Below are 13,178 nucleotides of genomic sequence, written 5' to 3'. Positions count from 1 at the left end.
AAGATATACTTCTCCGAAGAACATTAAAATATGAAAGTTCAAGAATAAAATTATCAAGAACATAAAATTTAATAGTAAATAAAAAAATTTCAACAAGAAAATAAATAGTGTATTAGTTAAACAACCAAAGAAAAAGGTAAAATTGGTAATAATGTCAGCAAAAAAGTTGATTTTTCAAAATCAAACGTAGGGTGCTTATTTTAGTGGAAAACCTTATATTATTTTTATATTAAGTTTTCAAAATTTCTAATTTTTTTAACAAGCAAATGTAATAATATACGTTGATGCGCTTTCAGCGGGCCAATCTAAGTTCGGTGTTAATTTTTACTTTCATTGATGGTACGGAGGTCTTTCCACTTTGAAAAAAAATAAGAATTATTTCCGACTCCGATCCCCCTCTAGATCGTTGAGGGAGGGGTCGTAGCATTTGGAATAAGGGGCACCAGTTATTGGTCGAAGAGGGAAACGCGTAGGCTGTGGTATAATGTACGCACTTTTAATAGAAGCGCAGTTTATAGTGCAAGGGTACACAGTAACAAAGGTTGTTTTCTTTGGCTTTTACCGCTAACTTTCTACGGTGTTGCCATTAGGTTGGTCGATTATGAATAATAACGCCCATATAAGGAGCGCACTACTTTCATCTGCCTATTCTCTTTGACGTCAGGAATTGTTTGTCGGTGGTACAGTAATTGTTCGGGGCCTTTTCGAGTTGACGAAGCGTATATCACAGTGTCATGGACGCAGATCGCAAAGGAAGTGTGTAAATTTCAAAGATTGGTAAATTCTGCATATGCAAAGTGAAGAACAGGAATAATAGCAACGAGCCTTCCGGGAGACTGTCTTATCTGCAATGACGAAATTATATATCCATATATTGGAAACTTATGTACTGCTGCTATCTAAAACGGCGAACCCCCTAAACGCATGGTAATTCACCTTAGAAACCTAGGGTTTAACGTTCTCAGTGAAGGAGAGGTGTTTCGTAACCTCCAAAATTAGAAAATGAAAGCCATACCGGCAAAAATGGTCGCATTGATTATGTTAAGATATTTATGGGATTTTTATTATTACCTACAAGGTTTTTCTTTGTACCGAACCTACCTATGCCATTCTTCTATAGAGTTCTACGCCGTAGACGATTAACGAGCAAGAGTAAAATACCTAGCGAAAAACTACAGACAAATAAACAAAGCTAAAAGAAAAAACCCTCTGCTTTATTATTATTTATTCATAGATGGCAGTTCCTGGTACTCGAAAGAGTCAAAAAAACTTCTAATGCTCTCTTAATTAGGAGATCGCAGATATATTACAAAATAGCTTTTACTTGAAAAGGTGTATTGTTCTCTTGACATTAACCGTCGAAAACTAACACTTACGCGCGTCACGTGGGTGGCGATAAAGTGCCCTGTCTTGGTGCTCATAAATAAGTTCACTCACCAGCATGCGATTAGTGTACCTGGTTTGCCAGTCGATAAAAGCATTAGCAATACGGTGGAGGACGACGTCTAAAGGACCCAGCCGGAGGCCCCGGAAAAAAGCTTTATCTCACACGAACTACGAAGCGCGCAGCAATTTGTTCTCTCGCACTTGGAGTGCCAACGCTATTGCAGTGGTTTCGTTGGTCCAAGCAGCAGACGCGTATGTCATTACTGGCCAAGTATTTCGCTTGAGAAGACCACGAAATCTTCACGCCACCAAATTAAGGGCGCCAATGGGGGGATGCATTTCTTAGAAATTAAAAGAGCGCTTTGTTCTTCGATATTTATAGTAACTTTACTATACGGTACCAGCCAGCAGAGCACGTCGCATAAATAAACTGAAGGTAACAGGCGAGAAAAGTGATCCTTAGGGGGCCAGTGCTATCAGGAATCGAAGGGGCGACGCTATCTCCGTGCTAACTCTGAAACCGCGACCATTAAGGTCTGACCTCAACACCTTATAAAGGCCACGAGGAACGGTCAAAGAGCTCAGTTTGCCCACCATATCTTCATGCCATAACCGAAATCCTATTCAACGTTAAGGAAGACAGAGCCCGTTGCGAATAGTTCAATCAATTAAACGGAGGAGCTACTGGGCCGTAGAGTGCTCTTGCCGAATTACGAACTAAAACCCTAACTAGGCGTCCGAGAGCCAATGACCTCCCCAAGTTGGAGCACTAAAACTGTCTAACCCACTTTGCTGGCCGCTGATAGGAGACTGAAGACTGATGGGTGAGTACTTGCTGGTTCATGACCCCGGTTAATATGTCTTTGGCCAAACGGTCGGAGTCCTCCATCGGGTCGTAAAGGCGTCAAGAACAGTCGCTGAATTTACTGGGAGGTACGGATAATGCACTTCTGTTAAGGGCATTTTCTTTAGCTTCTCATTAATGATGCCGTTGGGGGCAGCGCAATTCGTTTAGATAGCTCTTCGACAAGCGCTTGAACTTCGTCAACATTAACTAGCTATAGTAGTTCGTGGACATTGGGAATGGGTAAGCTCAGCTGAGGAAGCGCATCATTGGCAGTTAAGTGAGCAACTGGCACGTTTTCGGTTGCAAGGAGATCTGCAAAAAACGAAGCTTTGTCTCTACCACTCTAGGTCCCCATTAATAAGGGGCAGTAGTGATGCAAGCCCCCTATTGTTGGTCCTTTTAACAAATTTCCAGGAGGCTTAGATGCTGCCCAATTCGCATATATGGTGCAGCTTGGGCTCCCATTTATTGTAAAATAAGTCAACGCAGTTGGTTAAGCGTAATTTTGTCTTCGGCGCTCTCCGACAGCATGACCACTCAATAAGGCGTCCACGTTGGCCTCTAAGTGCCTTCAGTTTGACAGACAGGCGATCGGGGCGGTACATTATCTTAATAGTTATCGTAGCAATAGAGTAAGCCATGTTCAGTGCGCTTTCGAATAAGGTATAAGTATCATTCAGCAAAGTAACTGTGCGGAGTTTTCAAAAGTTCAGCATATTTGCACCAGTTGGTAAAAGAACGGGTGATGCTTTTCGATCTGTTCTTCTCGTCGAACAATTTAAGTATAATTGGAAGATGACCGGAGGCAGCTCGTTGAGCGCTTCAATTGACTTTGAGAGACGTAAATTTATGTACGGCGAACCCAATACGTCCACTGTGCCTGTACTCTCCAAAGGCGCCGAGGGCGCACGGTCCGTGTTCATCAGCATAGGTCTTAAGCATGTGGTCATTGAGACTCTAGGACAAGACAGCGGAAGAGTCATTTTCAAGGTCGGGATCCAAATCGGAAGGCGGTAATAGCTTCCAAGGATATTTATAGACAGCGGTTACAAGCACGGGGGCGGGGGGAGGGGAGGGCAAATAGGTTTCACTGCCTTAACACTCTGTAGAGCTGGCAGAGACATAGAATTATTTCGAATGCCTTGTTTTATTAAGACGGCCGCCCCCCGCCGCAAAACAAACTTAAATGCATTGATGATTCCTTAATACAACTTTCCAACAATAAAGAATTATAATTAACTGTTCTTTAACTGATGTCGATACTTTAAGCCTTTGCGATAACCATTAAAAACTTAAACAAAGTGCACAGAAGAACAAGTTATTATCTTTGCTAATAAACCTTAGACTATGAACACACGTTAAACTAATAATGCTTGGGGAATAATATAACTTAAATGAAAGTTCTAACCAAGACTGTTCAAACTACACAAAATATACTTTCATTATAGGTTTGTGCTAGAGAAAGTAAAAACACGTTTTTTAATACTATCGGACAACGTTTTAAACTAGGTCAAAAAGATGTGCGGAATCATACTTACTATATAATTGTTTATATATAAACAAAACCTGCACTTTCTGAAGCAGACATGGGCACATTGAAAAGGCCTGTCTACGTAAACGAAAATTTCCAATAAATGTCAATACAACCATCATGCAGGCTCCCCTGGATAAGTTGTGGTCTCGGGAAGCCTAGTTTAACTAACTCCCCATATAGTAGTGCAGTGATAAACCGCTTGAGAAAAAACTCAAGGACAATAGTTACAGAAATTTTGTAGCTTAAGTTAAACATTTCGCAGGAAAAAAATGATTTTAAGAATCATAAATTTTTTGTATATATAAGGTAGGGGCTTCTAATAATTAAAACGAATTACCATGTTACAATGGACCCCTTTGAGCAACTATGTCGAATATACCTGGGCATAAAACTGACTCCAAACTAAACTAGCATGCCCACACCATTTACGTTATTAGTGTAGCGATGACTTCGGAAAGTTCCTTTTAGCCCCTTCTGTGGAAAAAAAAAGTAAGCTGGACTTAAAAATATTCCCTTTACTATACAATCCTGGTTAAACCAGTACTCACTTACGCGTCAATTTTATGAAGCCTATTTGGACGCCACTACTAATCCACAAATCTTAATGATAGTTTTTTTCGTATGCTAAGCGTGGGGTGACTTGGTTGGTTAAGAAATTGCAACTTACACTGAACTATAAAATTGCGCCCGTCATAAAATTTTTATGGTTTTAGGTTTCAAGACACATCCTAGCCAACTTCTGTACAAAGTGTTAGCTTATTACAATCCTAACAACTACACTAAAGCAAACAACCCAAAAGTATTTTTATAGAAACCCATAATTTAACAATAACAATATTTTTAATACTATTTAGTTATAATTATATAAGTAAATATAATTATAAAATAATAATATTAGAATAATATATAGTAATAACATGAATCCGAATTATTTTAGTTTAAACGCGGGGACTTATAACCCCTACCACCCTCAATGTTGGTATACGTATTAAGCAGGCTAGGACGCCTGTGGCTGGCATGTCACTTTTTATAAAAGTAAAAGTAAAATAGTAAAGTTTAAGAGTTTGGAATTTGGAATTCCGTTGTTGATATCTTTTTTGTTGTTAACCTTTGCTCTATAAGGTAGGTATGCAGAACGGTCGCTACTCAAGATGTTAGACCGTTATATTTTATAATAAAAGGTGGTTCAGTTTTAAATTTGTACATGAAACATGCTGAAATCAAATTAGGATAAAAAATGGGAATTCGTAAAAGATTCAAAAGCTAAGCCTTGCGTTTTGAGAGATCAAGTTCAAATTGCTCTCTAAGCGTGGAATATTATAAAGGTCGAAGTTAAAACCCAATAATTTCATGCAAGTAAACCTATAACTCTTAGACAGGAGATCCCACTGAATAGAGATAATCTATTCCTCTATCTCATTATATTTAGAAAATGAACTCTATAACGCCCTTATTAGAGCTGTTTTTTGCTATTTTATATTTATATTCATAATGTTAGATCACCCGGTTCTAAACAGAAAGCTATTAAATTAAATAATTCTTAATAACTCAAATTTAAAAATTAAAGTTAACAGGTACGGTCTAATGTTTTTGTAAGGGGATATCATCGTATGGATAAATTATATATCATATATAACAAAGTTGCGAAAGGGCAGAATGGGCAAAAGGAGAGTAAAATAAGAGACATTTTATTAGAAGATTTTTAATTACTGAATTTATATTATTTAGGTTGTAAAAGAATAGTTTTTCTTATAATATAGAAGAGCAAAAAAAGAAACAAAGGTTTTTAATATTGGTTTAATATCGGTGGTCAAAGAAATTTGTTAATAATTTTGACAGCGAAGCGAATGCAATTAATTTACATTTTTAACTTGAGTCTTTACGTTTACTTCTATTTTTATATCTATTTCAGCATTTGCCAGTTTATTCCTCCATATAAGGGCTTTAATCGACAAATTCGTACTTTAAATCTCTACCCTCTACCACCCTAGCATGAAAGTCTTGATACTATAAGGTAGTTTAAAAATTATAAAATTTCTATACATTGGTGTTGGTAGTACAACAAGTTCAGATGGGTACACCTACATCTTCCAGGATTACGCGAGCTGAGCTACGCTAAAGTAGTGGTAAATACTTTTGATTCCTTTTAAGGTAAAAGTTGTCAAGCTAATTAAAAAACCTTTTTGAAAGTCAGTTCTGCATAACTTTTATGGTTACGGCAGCTCGTTCCTGTAAAAACCTAATTTAGCCTTTCAGAATTGTTAACTGGTACTTCACTAGAGGTTAAAAAAAAAAACAGAATAAATCCATTAATTTCTTTTGCTTAAGCTTAAATCTTTAGTTTAATATAATTTCCTATCGTTAAGATCGCTCTGAGTTACTTTGTTACTCACATAGACGTATTATTTACAAAAAAAAATTACTACAATATTGGATACCAACTTTACATTTTATTTGCTTAAAGAAGTTAAGCCAATTAATTTTTATAAATAAATTATGAGCTATTAAAAGTCAATAATTAAAAAAAAAAATAAAAAACCTAAAGTTGAAATGTGTTAAAACCTAATTTTTTAATGCGATATGATAATTTAAAAACCACAAAAGCAAAAGATAGGAGAAGGTATTTTTAAGTAAGTAGCCTACACATCACTGATGCTTGCAAACTAAGCTTCTTATGACAATTGCTATAAAGGGTAATGCACATCTTTATGACAGGATATCGATAATATTTTGATTTCTATGCAGTTACTATATTAAATTATAGTATAAATGTAGCTTTCTTTATATAATACACAATTCTATCACTACCGCCCCTTTGTGAAGGAGATATAGCAGGCGAGAGTGATGGAGATGAAGCTGCGCTTTTCGTCAATGTTCTTGGTATCCAAAACGTGCCAGCTGCTCACTATGCTGCTAATGATGATGCGTACCCTCAGCTGAGCTTACCCCTCCCCGTTAATTACGAAAAACTTAACCTAGTTTAATGTTAAAGAGGTGCATGCAATTGTCCAAACGCTACCTAAACGAAAACCGCCTGGTTCCGCTAGCATTACTAATGGGATACTGAAGAAAATGCCATTTATAGGGCTACACTATCTTTCCCTCATAAAATCTCCGATGCTCTCGGACGTCTTCCCGGTTCGATGGATGACGGCGATTGTTGTGATGATATCAAATAAACTTAAACCGGAATCAGTATCTAGCAAGTACCGACCCATCAGCCTACTGTCAGCGGCCAGCAAAACGGATGAGGCCGTTTTACTGCGTCGTCTTAAAGAGGTCGTTGACGCTCGAAAAGCTTTACTGGAGTTTCAGTTTAAATCCCGGCAAGGGCACTCAACGGCCCAGCAGCTCCTTCGCTTACTGAATGAAACACTCGCGCTTTTAGCCCTAAGGCAACAGACGTTGAAAAGGCATTTGATCAAGTTTGGCATGAAGGCCTGCTGCACAAACTGCGTTTTTTATCCGTCCCTCATGGCATTTACAACGTGCTGAAATCATATCTAAATGGTCGCGTCTTCAGCTTGCGCGTGGGAGGTACCCGGCCGCCGCTCTGCCTCTGACAGCAGGGGTCCTTAGGGAGCATTTCTCTCCCCCCTTTTATTTGCAGTTTACATGAGCGACCTGCTTTTGCCGTCCTACCCACATACGTGAATCGCCCTCTACGCTGATGATACGACCATATATTTCCCTTCGAAGTCTCCCGCCTTCTATGTAAGCATCTACGGCGCTATCTGACGCCCTTGCTGTCTGGTACTGTGATCGGAAGGTCACTATAAATGCGATGAAGAGCAAAGTTACATTACTTTCAAAGAAACGCGTCCCTTTGTCGGTGCCCTTAACCTTTAAAAGCGTGAAGATTCCATGGTGCTCTCAAGCGAAATGGGAATCATCATAAACCACAAATTTTCCTGGCGACCTCACGTGGCTATGTAGAGGTGAAGGTCAAGGCAGCGATCAAGACACTTTATCTTTTATTTTGCGATAAGAGTAAGCTTTCTCTGCGAAATAAACGGCAATTGTATTTGTCTTACATCCAGCCAATAATAATAGCGTCTCGCCGCTTGAACCTACGACTCCACTGGGACAGCGTCGGCACTTCAAGTGCGACAAAACACATTGCTGCGTATTCCAACAAAGGCGCTGTGGTTTGCGCGAAATAATGCTCTTTACCAGGACCTAAAGGTGAATCCTCTTAAACTTTTTCTTCCAACGCCGTGCGGTGGCCATTTACGACAGACTCAACAGGCGCACTAATCGCCTGCTGGTGAGCGAACTTATTTACGAGCAGTGAGGCAGTACACATTAGCGCCCATACCACGTGAAGCCCTTAAGCGCTGTTTTATTTTTTTTTTGTTTATGTAAAAAATTGTGACACCCCTGAATGCTATTTGTGATATATCTGCGATCACTCCTGATGGAAAGCTGGAGTGTTCGAAGTTTTTAACTCGATCGAGCACCAGGAAGTGTCATTAATAAATAAAATACACGATTCTCGAGGTGGCTTGACTGGCAGTGGTGCTGGTCGGTGTCCTCAGGTGGTCGTGGGTCTTGTGCCCAAGCCACCTCTCATGGTGATGGCTTTTAGCAGTTTTCCACCACACTAGGCCGAACTAGGAGACGGGGCCCAATAATCCCCGCTTTTTCAGCCCTCGGGACTATCAGAATTTTTGTTTATAAAGAAGTTATACACATAACCACCAGACCAGAAAAATGCGAGTTGGCACCGACGGGAATCGAACGCGCGAGACACTAGTGCTCCAACTCCTGCAGAAGAGGTGTTTCAGATTAAGCAACTTAAGGTCTTAAGAAGACCGAAGGCCGAATGCCAATGCTAAAAAAAAGTACACATTTCTCCAACTCCACATGTGGTTAAGTCGGAAGTCTTTTACAAAAGGTGTCGATGGTTTTTAAGGTGAATTAATGGACGCTTACATAAAAATATTATACTAACGCCTTTATTTTACACTGGGTTCTGATAATTAAAGACGCTAAGAGATTACTAGGCATTTAAAATGATAATCAAAGACTTTTTTTCACTATGGCGTCAAAATAAGTTTATAGGAAACAAAATAGTCTAAAGTTATGCGGACATAGAGGAAGTCAGGAGCATCCAATAATCCTGATTAAACTTTTTAACTGTCTCGAGATTATACCTGTATTCTATCTGCATAAAAATGAATATTTAATCTCTATTATATCATATAGAAAGATTAGGTTTCTTATGTTAACAAACTATTAATATCGACGGAATTGATATATATCATTTTTCTTAAAAATAAACTCTTATTAACCATAGAAATTAGTATGTATCCTACTTCTTACTAAGTAACGAACAAAGAAAAGGTGGAGACATAACATTAGCGGTTACTAACTTGTTTCCTGCGTTTCTCTTTACAAAAACTGGCAAATAACAAAAAAAAAACTGGTTTGGGTTTCAATATACTACACACAACCTTTAGGCTAGTTATAGATTTTTTGATTGTAAACTAAATTCAAAAATTAGAGACCAACCATTATTCAAGCAGATTTACGGGGAGATATTTACTGAGGTATTAAGAAAATATTTAGCACGCATGCATTTACACCTACTAAAACTATAAGCGATATTTTAAATTTTATTAAAGCATTTTCTAAATTTCTATTACAGCTACTTGTAACGAAACGTGCCAACAAGTTCCCCAATAATTTTACAAAAAATTTATTTCCTAGTACGCAAAATTAATAAATCCTAAACAAAACTAGTAGAATAAGTTGGCACGGGGGTTCACTTCTAAAGATTTACTGCGGTTATTTCTTACCTTTATTAGTCTTAGAAAATTAATATATTTTTATAAGCGCACAAAGTAAAACAGTTGTGTTAACCCTGCATTGAGTGCAGTTCATAAGGACTGTTTTTATCAATCATAAAAGAAAATTACATAAAGAGGATGCAGAGATAATAAAATCAACAATGATATGCATTTTCTAAGTATATTGTAACATAAACGCTATGCCAAATTCTTAACATATATATCGCTTTAGAAGTTTAACTTAGACTTAGTACAAGCCAGCAATTTTCTGTCTATTATAAAAAGTTTCCTATACCTTTAAAAAGCGGTCTACTACGAAGTCTTCCTTTGAGGTGTCCTCGCATGTAACGTCAACAATAGCACTTATATTCACTAGTGTTGACGAGTCTCTTCACACGCCACAATAGAATCGTGTAAATAAAATACAATACTTTTAAAATTTATTAAGTGCTTCGTGTCTCGGCATCACTTTTTTTAATCTATGTCGTAAATAATAGTGAAGAGCAAAGTCAAAACCGCCTTCCTAGATTCTTGCTACCGGGCGCGAAAACTGTTGCACGATTAACTCAGCGTGAAACTGTGTGTAGACTTTAGACAATATAATAACGTCAACATCGTTAATTTTTAAAAAATCAGTAATTCTACTTGCGGGTGGACTTCACTTGCCACATTTCCGCTTAACGGATCTAGCTGCTATACTACATAACGAACCAGAGTACTTAAGAACACAAGACGCGAGCAGCTTTATAAATGTAGAGTAATGTAACTTCAATTAAACGTACTTCTCGTTACAAACAATTATTGTTACTGATTTGAATCCATACTTTATAATTATATCTTTTTTATTAGTCATACGGAGTTACTTCCAGGGTGCTGAACGACGTTAGAAAATCTGGCTAAAATGTGTTAGAAATTTTTTTACAGTGCCTCCTGGTCTGAATTAACATAACTATATGGCATCCGAAAAATTAAATAGGCAGAAAAAATATGCCAGGTCCAAGTTATTCGTTTAGAAATATGGCCTATATAATAAAGGCGCCAAGGAGGAGTCCGCCTTTTCTCCCAACTGTACGAAATAGTATAATATTTTGATATTAAAAACTCCTGCTATAACTATTCTGTAGCAAAATATTTAAAAAAGACCTGAAAGGAACAGATTCGTCGAATTAACTATTATTAGCGCTGGGAAAGAACGAAGGTGGCTGGGACGAATTCAAATGGGCATACAAATTTGCTACGATTTCTTTGATTTCGTAAAAAAATATTAATATATATAAAACTTATCGAAATATAAAGTTTAAGTCACAAAAACTAAGAAAAAAGATGTAAAATTCTTATAGCTGGTAATAAAAATAATTATATCTTATAAATAAAATAACAAAATTTAAGAAAAGTATAAAACTGAAACCAGTATTAATAAATGCATTAATAAAATTAACATAATAAAATTAGCACTTCAAGAAAAGACTCCCACAAAGTAGAACATGTGTGATGATTTATGTAAAAAATACGCCAGTTCGGCGCTATTTTATATAAAATAACTTATTCAAAATTAATATAAATTAAAAAATTCTATCCAGCAGGAACTCCCGGTGAAGATCATGAAATTGGACTTCCTCTAAAGGTTGAGTCTGCTAAAAAGCAGTACAGCAAACTGAGCGTCGATGCTACTAGAAAACAAAAGAATGTTTACAGAAAGCAGGAGGCAAGCAAGAGCTTTCATGATGAAATTATTTTTATATAGCAAAAAATCCGAATAAGAGATTATAAAAGTATAGAAAATTGACTTTCTGTTTAGGAATAAACCCCAGTTTATAAGTTTAACACAAATTGCCATTTTAGGCAATTTTTGTGATTATTATTTAGATAATTTCATTTCTTAGTTGTTAGCATATAATGAATGTTCACGAAAAATAAATCGGCAGTAGTGTTAATTTTTTTTTTAGTGCTTTTTTTATTTTTTTTACATCTGTACATCTCTCTCTCTCTATAAATATATATATATATATATACATTTGTTTACAATTAATTTTAAAGGGCTTAAAGGTTTAGATACCGGCCAGTAAAGGTTTAAGTACCCTAACACTTTCAAACAGACACGTATTATAAACTTTTAACTTTTACAACTGTTGTTTAATGAAATAAAAAAAATGGAAACTAGGAAAAATTTTTAGTTAAACAAAAGATTACAAAATGTTTTTATAGAAAAGACATTTGCCCTTTGGTATCCTGAGGGAGTCATCCTGAGCACATTACGAAATTATTATGATCATACGGAGTATAAGGCAACGGCTCAGAGTTAGGGGATACTCTAAAAAAAATTTTAAAAAAAATATGTATATACATATAAAGTGGTGAGTATACAGCATAAGAACCTCATTCCTTCCTTTTTCACTTAAACCCAATTTAGCAAACTTAGAGTTTACCATAATTTCAACGTAATAACTTCTGCTTTGGGGCAAACCTACAATCTTTCCAATTAAGGAAAAGTCAGTGATCATATAATGTTAATATATTCTATTAAATTTTTATTTTTGTTAAGATTACTTTTATTAGTTCATATTTTTACAAACATGCTAGCTTATTGAATTAAATACCAACTAAAAACATTCCCCTTTATAAGAGTTAAAGTACAAAAGCGAATTGTATAAAGTAAAAGCGGTTAACCTTTAACAAATTACACATTGTCCTCTCTTCTATAACATTCTAGTATACTGTCAGTGTACTTTTTAAATTATAAAGTTACATTGATTATCATTAAACATGCATAAAGCTATATCATAAAAAAAAGTAACTAAATTTAACCTTTAACGAAAGTCAGATTATTCGCCTATCACCTGCTATACCAGCAAAAACGCTAAAATGACCCCTCCGGTTGAAAATTGTTAATAAAAAGACGGAGAAAAAGCAAAGAAATTCTCATATACTGTCGCCGTCCATGTCATTTTGCCTTATAAAAGCTCCCAGTTTTTGATGATTGTTGAAATCCGATAAATTAATATACTATTCCCTACCCCTTTTAAGCAAGTTCCTATTTATAGGGAATTCAACAATAAATATATCTATGTTCATAGGTATCATTTTTTTTTGCTTTCTATGTATTTTTAAGCTAGATTTTAACTTAGAGAGATTTTAAATCAGTAGTAAATATATTAATTAAAGAATAAAGCGAGACAAGGAAAAGTACTCACGTAATGTTTGCATTGTATCTCATAGGAGTGCGCATAAAAATTCTTTTTTGGTTAAATAATTTTGGGTGACTTAAGACCAAAATTTCTTTTATTTAAGTACGGGATTTATATATTGTGGATAGTCTTTGTATGCCTAATCCGTCCTTGACTTTTAAATGTAGCCGTAAAATAGTGAATTTATCTTCTACCTCTTGTTTAATAGTTGGTATATTTAATAAGTGTTACCCTAAATTAGCTGGAGAACGCGAGTAGAAGTTCTGGCTAATAATGACTGAAAAATAAGATTCCGACAAGTATGATCTAAAGCTTATTCCTCATATGGAAATTCTGATATCGTATATAATTTGTTATAGATGCAATTTAAAGACCAAAGTTAGGGGTATATATATATATTACCAATAGAGAAATAAGTTATATTAACTTTATTT

This window comes from Zophobas morio, unplaced genomic scaffold (assembly GCF_036711695.1).
Source record: "Zophobas morio isolate AGI-343-1 ecotype UQ-CSIRO unplaced genomic scaffold, CSIRO_AGI_Zmor_V1 ptg000419l, whole genome shotgun sequence".
NCBI lineage: Eukaryota > Metazoa > Arthropoda > Insecta > Coleoptera > Tenebrionidae > Zophobas > Zophobas morio.
The sequence above is the reverse complement of the archived record's forward strand: the minus strand, read 5'-3'. Positions refer to the sequence as shown.